Source organism: Phalacrocorax carbo, chromosome 3 (genome assembly GCF_963921805.1).
Source record: "Phalacrocorax carbo chromosome 3, bPhaCar2.1, whole genome shotgun sequence".
NCBI classification, from domain to species: Eukaryota; Metazoa; Chordata; class Aves; order Suliformes; family Phalacrocoracidae; genus Phalacrocorax; species Phalacrocorax carbo.
The window spans coordinates 45,504,627-45,524,243 of record NC_087515.1 but is presented as its reverse complement, the minus strand read 5'-3'; the positions used below and the strand labels follow the sequence as shown (position 1 = coordinate 45,524,243).

The 19,617-nt window shown below is 44.7% G+C and overlaps 1 protein-coding gene across 1 annotated transcript in view; it reads left to right on the top strand.

Annotated features, from left to right (window-relative positions):
- The first annotated feature begins 644 nt into the window (after window positions 1-644).
- SPTLC3 (serine palmitoyltransferase long chain base subunit 3) overlaps window positions 645-19,617 on the top strand; it is a 303,012-nt gene continuing 284,039 nt past the window's right edge. Inside the window, exon 1 of the mRNA XM_064446775.1 lies at window positions 645-663. The gene's annotated coding sequence lies outside the window, so the exon portion shown is untranslated. The remainder of the gene's footprint in view (window positions 664-19,617) is intronic.

Sequence of the window (19,617 nt, the reverse complement as noted above, 5' to 3'; positions counted from 1 at the left end):
ACAGCAGCAGATATGAGGGGTAGGACTGAAAGGTAAGAAAGGTGGAGAATGGTTGCAGATAGGGTAACACATTGGTGTCTCTGTCAAGAGCAGCTGTGGTAGGAGGTTGGATAAATGAATGTACTTGGTAGCTGCTTGTGCTGGTTTTGGCTGAGAAGGGGTTAATTCTCCTCACTGTGGGGGTCAGCTACCTTTCCAGCTCCCCGCGCTCTGCCGCGTGGCGGGGGGGGACTGGGAGGGGCAGGGCCATGGTGGGGACGGCTGACCCCGACTGGCCAATGGCAGGTTCATTCCATACCATGTGACACCATGACCAATATATTGAGGTGGGGGGCAGTTGCAGCGAGAGCGCGGAGGCGGCGCGGCGTTGGGTCGGCGGGCGGCGCGCGGCTGCGGCGCGGGCAGTTTGTTCCGGCGGTTCGTTCCCCCTCTCCCCTCCCTTCCCCCCCCCCACCCCCCCCCACCCCCCCCACCCCCCGGGGCTTTGCGCCTCTCGTTGTTCTCCTTTACATTGCATTTCTACTGTTGTTTTCTTTTAATTCTAATTATTAAACTGTTCTTATCCCAACCCGCGAGCGTTACCCTTCTGATTCTCTCCCCCATCTACAGGTGGGGGAGTGAGCGAGCGGCTGTGTGGGGCTGAGCTGCCCCTAAACCACGACAGTCTTTTTGGCGCCCAACGTGGGGCTCAAGGGTTGGAGATAATAACAGCTGCTGGTCACAGCACCATGTTGTCCTTTTTGCAGTTGGTGTTACAGATTGGTGTTGGTTTGTTGAGTCTGCTGTGTTCTGCTGTGATTAGTAATGTTTTGCCTACAAGATTTGTTATACAAACACTCGTTTTCAGCTTTATCTGGTATTTGGGGTTTTTGCTGAAACCGTTACTGTACTTCGGATACCACCTTGTTGAGGCAATTAGCAATTATACCTCCTCCTCTGAGAGATTTTATATGGAGGAAATACAGAATAGTACCTTTGCAACTTTGTTCTATGATGTCTGTGCCTTTGTTACAACAACGTCTTTGTATCTTGAACATCCTTGGGTGGTTAAGGTGCACTTATTGTTAGTTTTTGGGCAGGTTGTTTTGGTTTTGACTAAGCAACTTAAGAATATCACCCAGAAATCTGCCCCGAGGCTTGATAGTTACGAGTGGCAGGGCATGTGGGATAGCATAGGCAAATACCTAGGGCAGTGGGCACCCCCAGTGTTTTGGAGTTTCACCCCCGAACAAGTGCAGAATCCTAAAAAACTAGTAGAATATTTGGAGAAAGTATGTTGTTACGCTGGGAACTCCAGAGAGACACAGATAACTGCAGCATGCTGGGGTCTGGCCCATGCATACCGAGCCCTGCTCAACAGCATTCAATGCCCCCAGGGGGAAGAGAATGTCTCTGGATTGAAATGCAAAGTGACTGGCACTGTAGACAATCCAGCCCGGACGACAGGCACTGCAGCCACTCAAACCCCCACAACAAGTACCGGAGCTAGCTCAGAAAATAAACCCGTCCCAGTATCAGTTGCCCCCATACACAAGACAAAATATTGGAAGCGGACATCAACTCGTTTAGAACGGGATGATGAAGAACCAGGGCCATCGCGGGGAGAGGAGGGAGAAGTAATAAATGAAATAGAGACCACCCGATCCCTGTCCTTGAGCGAGTTGTGAGATATGCGAAAAGATTATAGCCATCGTTCAGGTGAGCACATTGCCACCTGGCTGCTCCGATGCTGGGATAATGGGGCCAGTAGCCTGGAACTAGAGGGAAAAGAAGCCAAACAATTGGGATCCCTTTCTGGGGAAGGGGGCGTTGACAAAGCAATAGGAAAAAAGCCACAAGCCCTCAGCCTCTGGAGGCGACTCCTGTCTGGAGTGAAGGAAAGGTATCCCTTTAAAGAAGATGTTACATATCGCCCAGGAAAATGGACAACTATGGAGAAAGGCATCCAGTATCTAAGGGAATTAGCTGTGTTTGAGGTGATTTATGGTGACCTGGATGATCAACGGTCATCCAAAGATCCAGATGAAGCCGAGTGCACGCGACCCATGTGGCGGAAGTTTGTACGGAGCGCACCATCTTTGCATGCAAACTCATTGGCAGTGATGTCCTGGAAAGATGACGAGACACCAACGGTGGCAGAGGTGATAGACAGACTCCGAGATTACGACACAAATATCTCTTCCTCGCTTGTCTCTGCTGTGGAGAAACTATCCCAAGAGGTCCAGCAACTCAAAGAAGATCTGTCCTACTCCCCACCTCGACAGAGCAGTGTCTCAGCTGTTAGGAATAAGCGTCCTTTGGCTCCAAGAAGGGGATACACACCACGGGCCACCCTATGGTTCTACCTGCGTGACCACGGAGAGGACATGATGAGGTGGGATGGCAAGCCTACCTCGACCCTACAGGCACGAGTGCATGAACTGCAAGGAAGAACAGTCACTCAGGGGGGCTTTTCCAGGAAAGCTGCTGCTCCAATTTCCAGTGAACAAGTCCCCAGACAGAGGAGTAGAAGCGCAGATTTTATTTCTAAGTGTAATAGAGGGACTCCTGATTCACATTTGCAGGAAGTGAGTTGTGACTGCCATGATCAGGACTAGAGGGGCCCTGCCTCCAGCCGGGTGGAGGAAAGGGATAACCGGGCTTACTGGACTGTGTGGATCCGATGGTCTGGCACGTCCGACCCACAGGAGTATAAAGCTTTAGTGGACACCGGCGCACAGTGCACCTTAATGCCATCGAACTATATAGGGGCAGAACCCATCAGCATTGCTGGAGTGACAGGGGGATCCCAAGAGCTAACTGTATTGGAGGCTGAAGTGAGCCTAACTGGCAATGAGTGGCAGAAGCACCCCATTGTGACTGGCCCAGAGGCTCCGTGCATCCTTGGCATAGACTACCTCAGGAAAGGGTATTTCAAGGACCCAAAAGGTTACAAGTGGGCTTTTGGTGTAGCTGCCTTGGAGATGGAGGAAACTGAACAGCTGTCTACCTTGCCCGGTCTCTCAAAGGACCCTTCTGTGGTGGGGTTGCTGAAGGTCAAAGAACAACAGGTGCCAATCACCACCACAACAGTGCACCGGCGGCAATATCGCACCAACAGAGACTCTCTGATCCCCATCCATAAACTCATTCACCAACTGAGGAGCCAAGGAGTCATCAGTAAGACCCACTCACCCTTTAACAGTCCCATATGGCCAGTCCGGAAGTCTAATGGAGAGTGGAGACTAACAGTAGACTATCGTGGCCTGAATGAAGTCACTCCACCGTTGAGTGCTGCTGTGCCAGACATGCTAGAACTTCAATACGAACTGGAGTCAAAGGCGGCCAAGTGGTATGCCACAATTGATGTTGCTAATGCATTCTTCTCAATCCCTCTGGCAGCAGAGTGCAGGCCACAGTTTGCTTTCACATGGAGGGGCGTCCAGTATACCTGGAATCGACTGCCCCAGGCGTGGAAACACAGTCCTACCATTTGCCATGGACTGATTCAGACTGTACTGGAACAGGGAGAAGCTCCAGAACACCTTCAGTACATTGATGACATCATTGTGTGGGGCAGCACAGCGGAAGAAGTTTTTGAGAAAGGAGAGAAAATAGTCCAAATCCTTCTGAAAGCTGGTTTTGCCATAAAACAAAGTAAGGTGAAGGGACCTGCACGAGAAATCCAGTTCTTAGGAATCAAATGGCAAGATGGTCGTCGTCATATTCCAATGGATGTGATCAACAAAATAGCAGCCATGTCTCCACCAACTAGCAAAAAGGAAACACAAGCTTTCTTGGGCGTTGTGGGTTTTTGGAGAATGCATATTCCAAATTACAGTCTGATTGTAAGCCCTCTCTATCAAGTGACCCAGAAAAAGAATGATTTCAAATGGGGCCCTGAGCAACGACAAGCCTTTGAACAGATTAAACGAGAAATAGTCCATGCAGTAGCTCTTGGGCCAGTCCGGGCAGGACAAGATGTAAAAAATGTGCTCTACACTGCAGCCGGGGAGAATGGCCCTACCTGGAGCCTCTGGCAGAAAGCACATGGGGAGACCCGGGGTCGACCCCTAGGGTTTTGGAGTAGGGGATACAGAGGGTCCGAAGCCCGCTATACTCCAACTGAAAAAGAGATATTGGCAGCATATGAAGGGGTTCGAGCTGCTTCAGAAGTGGTTGGTACTGAAGCACAGTTGCTCCTGGCACCCCGACTGCCAGTGCTGGGCTGGATGTTCAAAGGAAACATCCCCTCTACACACCATGCAACTGATGCTACGTGGAGTAAATGGGTTGCACTGATTACCCAGCGGGCTCGAGTAGGAAACCCCAGTCGCCCAGGAATCTTGGAAGTGATTATGGACTGGCCAGAAGGCAAAGATTTTGGATTATCACCAGAGGAGGAGGTGACACGTGCTGAAGAAGCCCCACTCTATAACCAACTGCCAGAAAATGAGAAGCAATATGCCCTGTTCACTGATGGGTCCTGTCGCCTTGTGGGAAAGCACCGGAGATGGAAGGCTGCTGTATGGAGTCCTACACGACAAGTAGCAGAAACTGCTGAAGGAGAAGGTGAATCGAGCCAGTTTGCAGAGGTAAAGGCCATCCAGCTGGCCTTAGACATCGCTGAACAGGAAAAGTGGCCAGTGCTCTATCTCTATACTGACTCCTGGATGGTGGCAAATGCCTTGTGGGGCTGGCTGCAGCAATGGAAGCAAAGCAACTGGCAGCGCAGAGGCAAACCCATCTGGGCTGCCGCACTGTGGCAAGATATTGCTGCCCGGGTAGAGAACCTGGTTGTAAAGGTACGTCATGTGGATGCTCACGTCCCCAAGAGTCGGGCCACTGAAGAACATCGGAACAACCAGCAGGTAGATCAGGCTGCCAAGATTGAAGTGGCTGAGGTGGATCTGGACTGGCAGCATAAGGGTGAACTATTTCTAGCTCGGTGGGCCCATGACACCTCAGGTCATCAAGGGAGAGATGCAACATACAGGTGGGCTCATGATCGAGGGGTGGACTTGACCATGGATATTATTGCACAGGTTATCCACGAATGTGACACATGCGCTGCAATCAAGCAAGCGAAGCGGGTAAAGCCTCTGTGGTATGGGGGACGATGGCTGAAATATAAATATGGGGAGGCCTGGCAAATTGACTATATCACACTCCCACAGACCCGCCAAGGCAAGCGCCATGTGCTTACAATGGTAGAAACAACGACTGGCTGGCTGGAAACATATCCTGTCCCCCACGCCACTGCCCGGAACACTATCCTGGGTCTTGAGAAACAAGTCCTGTGGCGACATGGCACCCCAGAGAGAATTGAGTCAGACAACGGGACTCATTTCCGAAATAGCCTCATAGACACCTGGGCCAAAGAGCATGGCATTGAGTGGGTGTATCACATCCCCTATCACGCACCAGCCTCTGGGAAAATTGAACGGTACAATGGACTGTTAAAAACTACACTGAGAGCGATGGGGGGTGGAACATTCAAGCACTGGGATACACATTTAGCAAAAGCCACGTGGTTAGTCAACACGAGGGGATCTGCCAACCGAGCTGGCCCTGCCCAGTCAGAATCCTTACGTACTGTGGAAGGGGATAGAGTCCCTGTAGTGCACACAAAAAGTATGCTGGGCAAAACAGTCTGGGTTCTTCCTGCCTCCGGCAAAGGCAAACCCATTCGTGGGATTGCTTTTGCTCGAGGACCTGGGTGCACTTGGTGGGTGATGCGGGAGGATGGAGAAATCCGATGTGTGCCTCAAGGGGATTTGATTTTGGGTGAAAACAGTCAATGAACTGCATGGCACAATGTGAACTGCTATATAATACTGTGTGTCACCTCTGTGTTGTACCAGTGATATCAGAGTACGAGCCTCCCAACCCATGGAAGATCAACTATGAAACAAGCCGTGCAGCAGTGATGGAACGATGACTGACTCGGTATGCAGCGACCCAGCGCCACACACCATCTCTCCCACCCGGAAAGACTGATACAACAGATGGAGCCCAGAGTCATGGACTGGATGAACTCAATGGACATTTTTAATGGACATTGTACAGGGAAGGTCCATGAACTAAGGGAATGATGTCTGTGTATTATGTTAAAGGATGGGAAGGGGAGGGGTGGTGGTTGGTATGGTTGTATTGCATTATATGGGACCTGGGCATGGTGTAAATGGTATGGAATAAGGGGTGGAGAATGTGCTGGTTTTGGCTGAGAAGGGGTTAATTCTCCTCACTGTGGGGGTCAGCTACCTTTCCAGCTTCCCGCGCTCTGCCGCGTGGCGGGGGGGGACTGGGAGGGGCAGGGCCATGGTGGGGACGGCTGACCCCGACTGGCCAATGGCAGGTTCATTCCATACCATGTGACACCATGACCAATATATTGAGGTGGGGGGCAGTTGCAGCGAGAGCGCGGAGGCGGCGCGGCGTTGGGTCGGCGGGCGGCGCGCGGCTGCGGCGCGGGCAGTTTGTTCCGGCGGTTCGTTCCCCCTCTCCCCTCCCTTCCCCCCCCCCCCCCCCCCCGGGGCTTTGCGCCTCTCGTTGTTCTCCTTTACATTGCATTTCTACTGTTGTTTTCTTTTAATTCTAATTATTAAACTGTTCTTATCCCAACCCACAAGCGTTACCCTTCTGATTCTCTCCCCCATCTACAGGTGGGGAGTGAGCGAGCGGCTGTGTGGGGCTGAGCTGCCGCTAAACCACGACACTGCTATGTATCTTTTATGAGTGATTCCTTCCAACTACTGGGTAGGTTTGTAGGCTACTGTTTTACTTTTTTCAGAACCTCAGCTATCCTGACAAGTATGTCCTTTCATGAGCTATTTTTCTTGCCTGGAGCTGTGAATAATAATAGCTCATCTGGCCTGAGTCTCCATTCATGCTCTGTCTCATAGCAGGAACATGAGAGGAGGGACAGTGAAAAGATAAAGAGGGCAGGCACCTCAGCCTCAAAGCACATCACCCTGAAACACTGAGGCTGCCTCTTACAAATCCAACATAATTATTTGCTAAAAGGGACAAATTCTGCCCTCCAGTTTGTGGTACTGTTCCTGGGAACAGCTGCTGTTCTCCGTTGAATTAATGCCTGCATTCAAATTTGCAAAATATCCCATGTCCTGTATGGTTCATATGCATTCTGTAGATTTTATCCTGGAAGGGAGGTGAAAAATGTAACAGGTCTACTGCATAGTGTAATCAAAGATTTATAAGTAGCCATGCATTTTTAATGCATATAAAGTAATAAAAGCTGTACAGTAAAAGCAGAAATGTGACATTAAATGGGTGCTTGTGCCAACTTTCCACAAGGTATTATCAAAACACCATTTCAGCAGCAGGGTTGCAAGGCTGCATCCTCCAAAAGGAAGACAGCGATTTGATCGGGCTCCAGTTACAGCCACAAGCATCCTGTGCTTGAGGGCCTGCTCAGCTTCTCCTGCATAATTTTAAAACAAGCTTAGCTGGTCAGACCAAATGGCTAATCAAGAGATGTTTTGTAATGCATTCTTTTATTTTATTCACGTAACTGATAACTTCAAAGCCAGTATTTAAAATAAATAAAAAAATAAAGGTGGTTGTGATCGAAGTGGAAAGGAAGCACAGGATGGACCTGTAACCCTATGGCCTGGGGTACTGCTTGGCAGAGGAGAAATCTTCTGCCCCTCCTCTTCATATATATCTTCCAGTGTATTAATCTTTTTTTTCAATGTTTTCTTCTTCCTGAGCATCCCACTTTTTCCTTTTGCAGTTAGTGCCAGAGAGATGTATTTTTCCCTTACTAGGTGCATCAGAATTTCCTAAGGTTAGGGGAACTGGTGCTTCTGGGGAGTTATTGAATTCAGGTTATTTGGTGATACTTCTTCCTGCTTCTGCAAGCCTTGCAGGACAGCTAAGGAACATATAATTTCATTTTCTGGAACATTTAGGTCACTAATTTGTCTGCTAGCCTGGTAGTGTTTTATTTTCAAATTGTATATGAGCAAGTGTAAAGATCCACAAGTATAATAAAATAAGTGTGAAAAGAGGCTAAGGTTAATCGCAGGATTTCTTGCAAGTTAATTGTTGGAAGCATTGGCATACAATCTGGCTTGCTTATCAAATTTATTAAAATGATTGGGGCAAAAGGCAGCATTGTATCTGAATTCAGTCAGATTTGTCTTAAGAAAAAGTTTGTTTAAGAAATATAATGAGAAAAAGTAAACGCAAACAGCTGTTATCTTGCTGTTTTGTGACCTGCCTTAAATGGTCTGTTTGGAGAATCCTGTTGATAGGAAAGGTCTGGTATTTGCTGCTTTGCTGAATGATGCTTGATGCACCCCTTGTGGTCCCTCCTGTGGCCTAACTGAAGTTTTGGTTTAGCAGTTATGATTTGGGGAACAAATATTGATTATTTGGTACCCAAAACATGCCAGTTATTCTCTAGTTTTGCACTGATTTCTACTATTCTATTCTTTGCCTTTATGTATTCAGCGATATGTCTTTTGCAGTAGCTGCAGTATCAAAATGATTAATTTTCTGCCACTCGGCACGTGTGCTGATACACCCTCCAGCTTTTCCTCATTGGAGCCTTGGCATCCTGCTTCACTCACGTGTTTCCTGTGAGAGAACTAAGCCTGCCTGCATGGCCCTGGCTTGTTTATATTTGGCCTGAGAAGCTAATCTTCACAATTATTGTCATCAATTCAAGAGCATCCAAGTAGTTGGCTTTGAGAATATTTGAAATACTGCTGCCACTGTTTCAGAGACCCAGATGTACTAGCTTGAAACACTTATGCTATTAAAAGAGGTGTGAGAAATTTTGAATGAGGCTCATGTTGACTTTGCAGCCACGATTTCACCCTTTCGTAATAAGACTAGCTTTCAAACTTTTGATCAAACCATGGACTAACATTTATTTCCACCACCCCCAAAATCTGATTTGCGAATATAATCTTCAACTTGAGACTCAGACTGCAGCTGCTCCTGACTGGAATAGTGAGAAGGAAATCAGACTGTATAATTCTTTATTTGATATCATTAAATGGCAGCACTAGTTAAAATATCCACCAAATGTTAAAGTTTTATACCTCAAACGCATTATTTACTAATTGTTCTTTGGTGTTTCCCTTAGGGAGGGGAGGAAACAATAGTCTGATCAGCCACAGACTCCTTGAATTGCAAATAAGAATCAAGGACCAGCTCACTAAACATGTTCCCACCAATCTCTGTAATGCTGGTTGGGCTAGGGAAAGCTCAACGCATGTGCTGGTGTTGGCTGAGAAAGGGTTAATTCTCTTCACGGTAGTGCCTGTAGTAGGGTCCTTTCCAGCTTCCCGTGCTCTGCCACATGGGCAGGAGGTTGGGAGGGGCGGGGCGGGGCCACAGCCAAGAAAGCTGACCCTGACTGGCTGAACATCCCCGACTGGGATGTTCATTCCATACCATGTGAAGCCATGACCACTATATTAACGGGGGCAGTTGGCGGGTGGGGGTGGTTGCGGCTCGGGGACTAGCTGCCTCAGGTCGGCTGGCGGTGAGTGACTGCGTCAGGTGTAGTTTGTTTTGGTGGTTCATTCCCCTCCCCCCGCCCCAGGTTTCATGCCTCTCATTGTTTTCCTTTCCATTGCATTTTTGTTGTTGTTTTATTTTAATCATTAAACTATTCTTATCTCCACCCACGAACTTTACCCTTCTGATTCTCTCCCGTCCCACTGGTGGGGGAGTGAGCGAGTGGCTGCGTGGGGCTGAGTTGCTGGCTAAACCACAACACCTGCTAATATCATTCTCATATGGTTCTTTATGATGTACATGCTGAAATCTTTCTCACTGTTTTTGGTTTGGTTTTTATTTTAAATACTACCAGCAAGCAAATGTAAGAATGTGTGAAATTGCATGTTATTCATCCCCAGCAAAACGGTGCTATTTGATTTGTAGAGGCTCTTGAAAGGGGTGCTCTACCTTCCTATCTGCACAATGCCCATCATGTCACTGACAGAAGCCCTAACATAATGTCTCTATTGCACCTGAGTTACAAGCAGTTATTATCTTTTATATTACAGTAAGAAACTAGTAGTAGTCTAAGAAATGGTGCTAAGCTGCTGGTGTAGTCAAGTACTTCATGTTTTTACATGTGTCTTGTGAGAATGTGGATATGCAGCTGGGTATTATCGCCCCTCACCTGTGACTGGTGAACACCAGTGCAGCTCAACTGGGACCTTAGTGTCATCGCGGCCCCTGTGACACATCTGTCATGTTGGGAGCTGCCATAACGGACTGCCTTTGCTGCCACAGAGAGATGCTGCTGGGAACATCTGCAGCTCCCCATGGTCTCCTCTTCCATTACAGGGAAATCTCAGATGTTCAGGCACAGAACAAGAAATAATGCCTTGATCACCAAGGGTTTTCTCTGACATCTGAGAAATCATTTAACAAGTTGCTGCCTTGCATTTGAAACAGAAACATTCAGTGAATTGTGTGAATGTACCTCCCTTACATTTCCTGGTGGAAATGTAAAGGGCTGGGAGAGATGCAAAGACAGACAGGATAAGCTAATCTTTTCCTCTCTAAGCTGAAAAACTTGATGTAATATTCTGTGAGCTATGGTTCCTGATCAAGGCAAGATTTGTTCAGTGGCACTTTTTAGTTAGAGATGTGCTGCTGATGGCTTCAATTCTGAGATCTGGCTGTTGGAAAGGGCTAGAATGTTTTCTTACCCTGGCCTTGGATAAGGGCATGTCTAAATAGAAAGCTATTTGGGACAGGACTGTTCCCTGTCCTTTATTTTTTGCTTAAAATATTTGGCAAAATTGAATTTTATTATTGACTCAGCAATAGCTAAAGAATATAATTGGATAGCAGCAAGCAAGTTGTGTGTAAATTTATTGTAGATGCCTAGATTTAAGGCTGTTTTCATACAGGTGTCTGTTATAATAATTTAGTTATGCTATGCTTCCTGATCAGATTTTCCTAGAGGTCTCTGCTATATGCAGACATAAAAGAACTTGGAAGCTGCTATGCTTTCCAAAATATTAATGTAAACATGTTACATATGCAGGACTATTGAGCATTTTCTAGGCCAAATGCACATCAGAATGTGATTAACTGATTAATTAGCTAATAATTAATTGCTATTGGTCTTGGGCAGTCCTGTACCATGTGGGTTTAGTTTGCAGGGACCATTTAGCGTGGCATTTCTACCCTCTGCAGTGGAGGTGTCTCTGCACTGGTAGCTGGTGCTCTATTTTCAGAAGTGGGCAATAAGCACTTATAAGGAAGAATTTCTTTGACCCATTTTAGGCAATTACCACAGAAAAATACTTTGTGATCTAGTAGCATCTATCCCTACATAAAGTAACCCCAGACTTGTAGTTCACATCAAAACCTGCATGGATGAATTCTACCTCTGGTGAGACTGAAAAAGTACAAGTAGTGGCAGAATGTACCCATTGGTAATAAAAATATTAGGAATGCTTTTCTCCCGCTTGGCCTGGGTGGATCATCTTCTGAGACTTCATTTTAATCTTTTGCCTAGTGGTGTGGGAGACTGTGCCCAGGGAAGGCTTCCACAGGAATTGGGTTCCCAAGGAATGTGTTATTTAGGTGGAAACAGCAACAGTGCTGGTGCCAAGAGGCTTATTTCAGGCTGGGTTAACTTGCTTTTTTCCCTAGTTCATTCATGGTCGAGACTAAAACCAGTCATATCTGGGTTGGATTTGGGTAGTTTCAGCTCTGTCCTTCTTACCCAATTTGCTCAAATGTCAAACTGTGCAGCAGTTCTTTCAACCGGTCATGTTGTATATAGTGATCACTCAACCCATAGCTCCTTGCCAAGTAACGTAGTCGGTCATCACAAGCAAAGGTGCATTGGTATGTACTCATTCAGTTTGCTTCACTGCTTGGTCAAAGAAAGCAAAGGGTAATATGCTATTAGAGAAATCTTGTAAGCTGGCAATTAATAATATTGCTCATACAGACTATCTTGTGTCTTAAACTTATCGCATCATATGGATAGTCCCAAACTTTACTTTGAGTTTTACTCTAATGCTCCTTAACCTTCCTGTGAAAATACAGCTCTTAAATGACCAAAATAAGAATGTACTGAAAGAGGACTGAAACTTCCTCATTAATATCCAATTTTGGTACAGTACAGTGTGATACTGGTGTCATCTATGATCGTGTACTGTTGTCAGGGCCCTGCCATATCTGGACATAAAAGCATGACATTTATAACCTTGTTACAAAAAGCAGTTAGGGGCAACATCCAGCTCTGCAGTTATGTATCATGTGGAGATGTAAGGAGCTTCCAATAGTGAAGTTAATTAGCAGGAAACAGAGTACTCGGTGACCTGCAGTGCAGATAACACTGTTCCCATCCAGCAATATCTGTCTTTTCCTATAAAAGGGTACCTAAACTGCTCTGACGCTGGACCCATGTGTAACCAATAGGCTTCCAAGGGACTGTATCTGGAAACTTCCAACCTGGAAAGCTGAATCAGGAAATGCAGTGCCAGTAAATCCAATCTTGTACCAAGCAATGGCATGTGCAGCTTTGCAGTGCTGAGGAATAATCCAGGAGGAGCTATGTGCTAATGCCAGGAGTTGTCAGACATTTCTCAAGAATATTTAGAGCAGATTTTGGTAATCAAATCTGCACTGCATAGAATAATGAAATGAGCTGGTCCGTCATATATGTTAGCGCATAAGGGCAGGGAGAGTTGTGACATACAACTTTGTGTGAAAGGGAGTCTTGAGGGTTTGTGTGTTGGCTGTGAAGAAGGAATTCCTTATTTGACATTGAGGGGATATTAAAAATGAGTTAAGCCAGACCTGGTTTTGTTAAGGTTTGCAGTGCTAAATTCTAATCCTCTGAAGTGTCTGAGGTTATAGAAGAAAGCTTGTTAGTTACCCTGCACCTCTCAAACAAAAAGAGCTGATAATTAAATCCATGCTTATTTGGGATGTAAATGAGGAGGAGGTTAGACATGCTTTTGCAGGGTGGAAAAACTGTGAGCATCAGTAGTAGAGTGTTGTAGTAGCTGGCTTTTACTACAGACACAGAGCTGGTGCCAGTGCACTAAGCATAACATCCTGACCCAGCTGGAGTGGAAGAACCCTGAGCTTCTTCCAGCTGAGTGTCCCTAGCCAGCACAAACTCCACGGAGAACATCTGGAGACACAGACGAGGCAGCTGTCTCCTAACAGGTAGGGTCTCGGGACTCACAGGTTGTGTATCTATCCCCAGCGAATTCCTGAATGGCTCTGGAGCTGCTTTGGAGAGCCTCGTGGCATCTCCACTGTAAAACAGGCTTAATGGTGTTCACCCTGCTCTGCGAGATGGGCAGACATGCAAGAAAATCTCTTTTGGTACTTCTGTGGTCCTGTGGAAGAACAATACCTACCACAAGAAGGGCTGCTCTTATTTTGCTGATGGGTTTTATTCCTATCTGTGCTGCATGTTTGTACTGTTTGCCTGTTGGGTTTCACAGTATTGATGCAGTCAGGTGTTCTACTTATTTAAATCTGCTTATATCCATTTCCCAACCTGACTGTGCCTGACACCTGACTTAAAGCCATTTCTCCTGTGATGATCCTGTTGTGATGCTTGCAGGGGGTTACTTGCAAGTAGCTAACTTTGAGTTTGACCTAGAAAGAACAGAGATTTTTAGGATTGTTCTTGAGTCTAACCTAAAATCTTCAAGCAATAGGTGCAGAAGAAGCTGGAACTGAGCTATATGTGCACAGAAACAAAAGGAACAGGATTTCAAATTTAATTATCATTTTATAAATATATTGTTAATAAGTGGGTTTCCTAAGTCTCGCCTAAGCTGACTTTTATCAGAATAACTACCAAGAATAACTACCTCTCAAAAATGTAACTCGGCTCACTCACATCAGGTTATTCACTTTCTGAGGCTTGGGTCTCTCCAGCAGCCTCAGAGAAAAGAAGCTGCGTTTGAGGCCATAGTCTGTTTTAGAGCACTTCAGATCTATCAGTTCACCTCCATCCTTTTTGCACTGCCTCAGGAAAACAGCAATTAAAATCTTCTCAGAGTAATTTTGAGCTCTGAACTACAGCCAGGAAGTGAAAGGCATGAGACAGCCTTGCATACTGCTCTTGGGTCCAAACTTTAAGTTTGGGAAGTATCTATAGATAAATACAAGAAGGATAAAAGTGGCACTATGCAAGATTTCTCTTCAAGTCCTTGTCCTGGTGCAGGTTTGTTCTGTGATGCTGAGTGAAAAATTTCATTTCTTTGGCTTCGTACCCATCTGCAAAGGGGCAGTCACAAGCCTTCTTCTCATAGTATGGCTGGGGTTGAATATTGCCTTTTCAAAGCTTGCTCTGTGCTCTGACCCACGCTTGGGGCGCACATGTGGATGCCTGACAGAGGAGAAATGGGCAGTGAGGCTTTTCTTGTTTGGTTTTAGCAGCACTTGGCTGGACTCATCTCCCAGTGACAGGAGGTGTTTGCAAATGCATATGTGTGAGTGCTAGGATAAGGTGTGTCCTGTACCATATGGTATGTGCAGATGTCTGTTGGCAGGTGTGAACTGCATAACTATATTTGTGTGCATTGAGGATGGTTTTGGAAGAAGGAGGCTGCTGAGAACTCTGGCTAGGTACTCACCTTTGTTGTAATGTATTACTTTAATTTAAATTCTTTTTACAGACAGAGCACATGAGAATCATTTTGAAGGTTTAATTTGCTTGCTGCTGAAAGCAATAAGGTGGCTATCAACAGAAAAGAAATAGCTTGGCTGTTTGTTAATGCTCTGGGGCTATACTGTAAATACTCCAGGCAGCTGTAATGGCAGAGGAGCAAATAAAGCATTGTTGCTTTTAGAATCGTTTGTTTTATTCTATCAATAGTTTTCTGTTTCTAGATATTTACACATAAATTATTTTCTGGGGTAGATAGCTGGGGGAACCTCTGGATTCTCAAAAACATTCAGACGGATAAGCTGTTAAACCATCTAGAAAACATAACATTTGGTCTCTTCTTAGTGGTGAAAACTTCCTTACATTTAAGTTTGGATTGGTGCTAATTTTCTGGCCGTTCTGGTCAGCAGAAACTACTGAATTGTTGTTATTTGTACTGGGAATTTAATTTCTTATGATGGTGAGATTTGATTTTTATCTGCTATAAGCAATCACCTGGAATAAGTTTATTTGTATTACATAGCTTGCATGTATTTATATTTCAGACTGATATCCCTTAAATTGAATTATCTGAATTTTTATCTATTATATAAATGACATTTGCTTGCAACGCAGTAGAGTGATTACAGTGAATACTAAAATGGCAAAACTCTAGTAAAAAAATTACAATGTAAAATGAACACTCATTTACAACAGATTGTAAATTCATACTTTTAATGGCATGCATTCACTGTGCAGCAAAATAACTTCTTGTCCTATTGAAATACAATTACAAAGCACTGAAACTTATAATATTTAACAGGCATTCTGTTACACAGTAAAAATTGTCATGCTTGTTAAAATTATATTTGATAGAGTGAAGTAAACGTGGTCTGTGCATATGTTTATTTTTCTGTATAGATAAAATTAAGAAATGGTATCATGACATCAATCTGCTGTAGACCAGAAGCCCTATACCTGGACTTATTCAGTGTCTGTCATGTTCCACCATGCAGCAGTATGTCATTAACTGTTTCTTTGTGGTTGAGAAGGTGCCTTCCTCAGGTATGAGCAGACAACAGCTTGTCAGGGACCGTGATTGGGTATAGAAATTTCTGGAGCAGGTCTCATGTGACAGATGGGCAAATGCTCTTAGCTGGTAGGTTAACCTTCTTACCCATCTGCATGAGTTTGGTGGGACCAGGAGACTTTGATGATCTCTTAAAAGCAGAAAGAGAGCTTGACCAAGATGTTGGTTTACAAGGAAAGTGTCCCCATGCGAACAATTACGTACAAGTTTTCTCTAAGTAGTAACAGATATCTCTGCATAGGCATTGTTTTGCCAGTATCCAAATAGAATATATTTGTGGTACTTGGCAATAAAACCATGTTTTTTCCTGAGTCACTCTGGCATATATATTCTCAGTAATGCTGGTCTTAAGGTTCAGTGACCTCCTTGGCTGTCTCCTTGTACAGAGCATGAGCAATGCATAGCAAGGGAGAAGTGAAGGACTCTGCGGAGGCAACTGGGATGGAGCTGATAAATGGGAAGGGGAGAGTCTAGGGGAAAGCGACAGAAAGTGAAGGACCTGTGCCTGAGGAGGAGCAGGGCAGGGGAGGGGAGAGGATGGGCTGGGAGGAAGGCACAGGCTGCTGAAGGAAGGCAAGAGATCCTGAGAGGACGTATTGCATCCAGGGAATTGAGAGCTGGAAGGAGCGGGGAGGAACCCTAAAACAAAGCTAATCTGAAGAAAGGTGAATGTATGAGGGGAGTGGGAAGAAGAGAAAACAATGCAGAGGCTGTGCATGGATGTGGTGTTTCCAACCTGAATGTCTGCAGTTGGCAAAGGAAAGGTTGCAGGAGGAGGGCTGGGGCATGATGAAACCTGCCGGCTGGGCAATGGGCAAAGAGCAGCACCATTGCACCTCTCTGCTTACCTCCCTGCACCCACCCTGCCTTGCAGCTAAATTTATTCTGCTCTTAGTACTGTTTCTGTGCTGAACAAATGAGGGTTGTACAAATTAAGAGGACAAGATGTTCAGAAGTGGCAAATTCACACTTTTTTTTTTGCTGTTTTCCTAGCACATAAAAGCGAATATAGATTGGTGGTGGGGAGGGCAACCAAAATTGGGGGTGGGGGAAACTGCACAAAAAAGCATTTCAGTACTAAGAGCTGAGTGCAACATACCAAAGCAGCTTATAAATTAATCTTTGAATTAACGAGGTAGGTTGCAGCAGCACTGATGCTAATAATAAATTGCAAGTTTATTCCCAAAAAGCCTTGAGCAAAACCACTCATTGTCTTGAGACAAGCCCCTTTTTTCCCTAAGATTACTATTTCTGCAAATACAGAACAAAATTTCATAGCAATATTTGACCACTGTGTCCTCAGTTTCTCTGGGTCAGATGGCATTTAGCATCCTCTGTATGCCAGTGTTTTGGCTGTCTGTTGAAACTGGTTTTCTGGCATGGGATGCAATAGCCGCCAAACAGAAGCAACGCAGATCAGCTAGGGAAAGCTGACAGCAGCTCAGGACTTGGTGGTCGCTTTTCAAAACAGGGACCTGCTCAGTGCAGCTAGGAGCTGGCTCTCCTTTGTGAGCAATTCTGTGGAAATGAAGAACAGAAAAAAATCCATTCTTTAACGTAAGCTCTCCCCAAAGAAATGCCAAGGAGAACACATCTGGCTGTCTTCTGTGAGGCACTCTCAGGGCCCAGATTTTTAAAGTTATGCAAGAGCCCAAAGATATAGATTGGAAAATGCCCTCTAGGCTGAAAGTACCTGGTTTCCTAATTCCTCGAGCCAGAGACTTTGAGATCAGACTCCTGCAGCTGGGCAATAGCTGTGGAGGGGTCTGCTACCCCCTTCCCTTCTCTGTAGCTCAGTAAGGATTGCATTTTTTTTTTTAGTGCAATGGTTAGCAATTCAACCAGAGGGAAAAGAAGCTTGAATATGCTACTGCCAATTGCTAGGTTTAATAACAAAATTTCTTTTGACCTTATTTTTCCGAGAGAAGTGGCTTTTCAGAGGAAGTGGTTCAGAGTTCTTAATAAGGGGAGAGAAGCAGAAGGGAAACCCAAATTTATTTACTGTGTCAAATCCAGCAAGGTTCACTGAAGAAGGGAAAATTTTGAAATCTCAAAGTTTTGTTTAAACAGCAAGAACTACCTTTTCCCCATTCCAAACACGCATGAAAGTTGACCTTGCACTGCCAAAGTGTTCCCTTGACTTTCTCAGCCACTGCCAGCAACGACTTTCCTTTTATCAAAAAGGAGCTAAGAAGAAAGGGGACCAGTCAGAAATCTGGAATTAGAATTTAAAGTCCTCCCTCCTTCAGTTTTTCCTTACAAGTCCTAGAGTTTCTCCAAGGGAAGTGGTGTACATTGTTGATATTCTCCCCGTGATGAACAAAATCTCTCGTCAGTGTTGTAAGTGCAGAGATGCAATACGTTGTCATAAATCCAGCCAAAGGCTCTCTTCCAAAATAATTACACTTCAAGAAAATTTTAATCTCATGTTAATGAGACCCCCTACAATCTTTGTGCCCTCAATCATATTAGAAACTGATTTATAATTAATGACAACTGCAATGCCACTACCTTTGCATGAGAGAGATCTTTAGCTATCTCCTCAGAAGGGTTTGAAAAAAATGAAAGATATGAGAACGGTTTAATGGCTTCTTTGCCATGTTAATAATAGGAAGTGGCTCTCACTCATAAGTACCTGGAAACATAGAATATATGAGCAAGAAAATAATCTTTGTACAAAGAGCATTCAAATTACAGTAGAAAAGATCTTATTTGTGTGAAACCAAGAGTGTATTCCAGGTGGCATAATACTTAATAACTCTTTAGAGAGGTACTGAAGTTAATACTTTGACCAGGACTTGACAGTTTACAGAGTTTGTATTCAAAATAGGGATGTTTGCAGGATGAATGTTGTTAAGAAGTCTGTCATATATAGGTTAGTTTAACATAGAAATATTTTTGTTGCTGTTCTTGTTGCCTTCTGCTTCTTTTCTTTTCCTCCAAGATTTACCAAATAAATAGGTCCCTGATGTATCTGTGTTCTTCAACAGCATTAAAAATATCTGGGTCTGCTTAATTAAAATCTCATTATCCATCATAATTGCAGTAGGTATGTAAAAATATAAGATTTATTATTCAAGCAATTAATGCATTTCTAGAACTCTTTGGGGTTCACATGAGAGTTGGAAATGAGCACTGTATAATAACTTGTTTCAGGAGAGCTAATTAAGTGATTTCATTTATTCAGTTATCTAAGCCTGGTTTAATCCCATATACTGCTAAAACCTTCTGATGCTCCCAACGTCATTACTGATTTGAATTAATATGAGGACATAAATAGAAAATGTTCCTTCCATTTAGTAATGCACAGGAGCTGCCAGGCCTGAGCCCCACAGGCTAAATCTGTAGCCTGCTGAACTGCCCTTTTCTTCCACCTAAAGATTTGATCTTTCAATAGGAAAGTACCTTTGGTCCTGCTGGAGTCTCTTCAGATAAACACGGCTAAAGCTACCTGTATTGCAGCTTGCCTCTGAACCCCAAGGGGTCTGTGAGGGAAGAAGGGGGTTCCCAAACAAGCTGTGATCACAACTGTTGTTACAGTGTTACAGTTGGAATTTACTTTGCATAAAGGGTCTGTGTTATGGGAAAAGAAAAGAATGGTTCTTGTGGTCATCTTTACCCCTTTCTGCTTCTCTGCCTCATGCCAAACATTGGTGAGTATTCACAAACAAGAAAAGAGTCCACTTGTCAATAAACAAAGGGTATTTGTTTAAGATGAGGATTAGTGTTGAGTCCATCTGATAGTTCTTTGTTTGAGGATGCTTACTGTGAGGGTGGGGAAAAGGTCATGAGATCTGTTGTCTGCTGTCTCTTGTTTAAAAGGGTATCAGTTGCTTTTAGAACATAAACCCAAAATACTTTTTAAAAAACAGTGAAACAAATTAATCTGATTGTCTCGCTCTAATTTTGGGGGCTCTTTTGT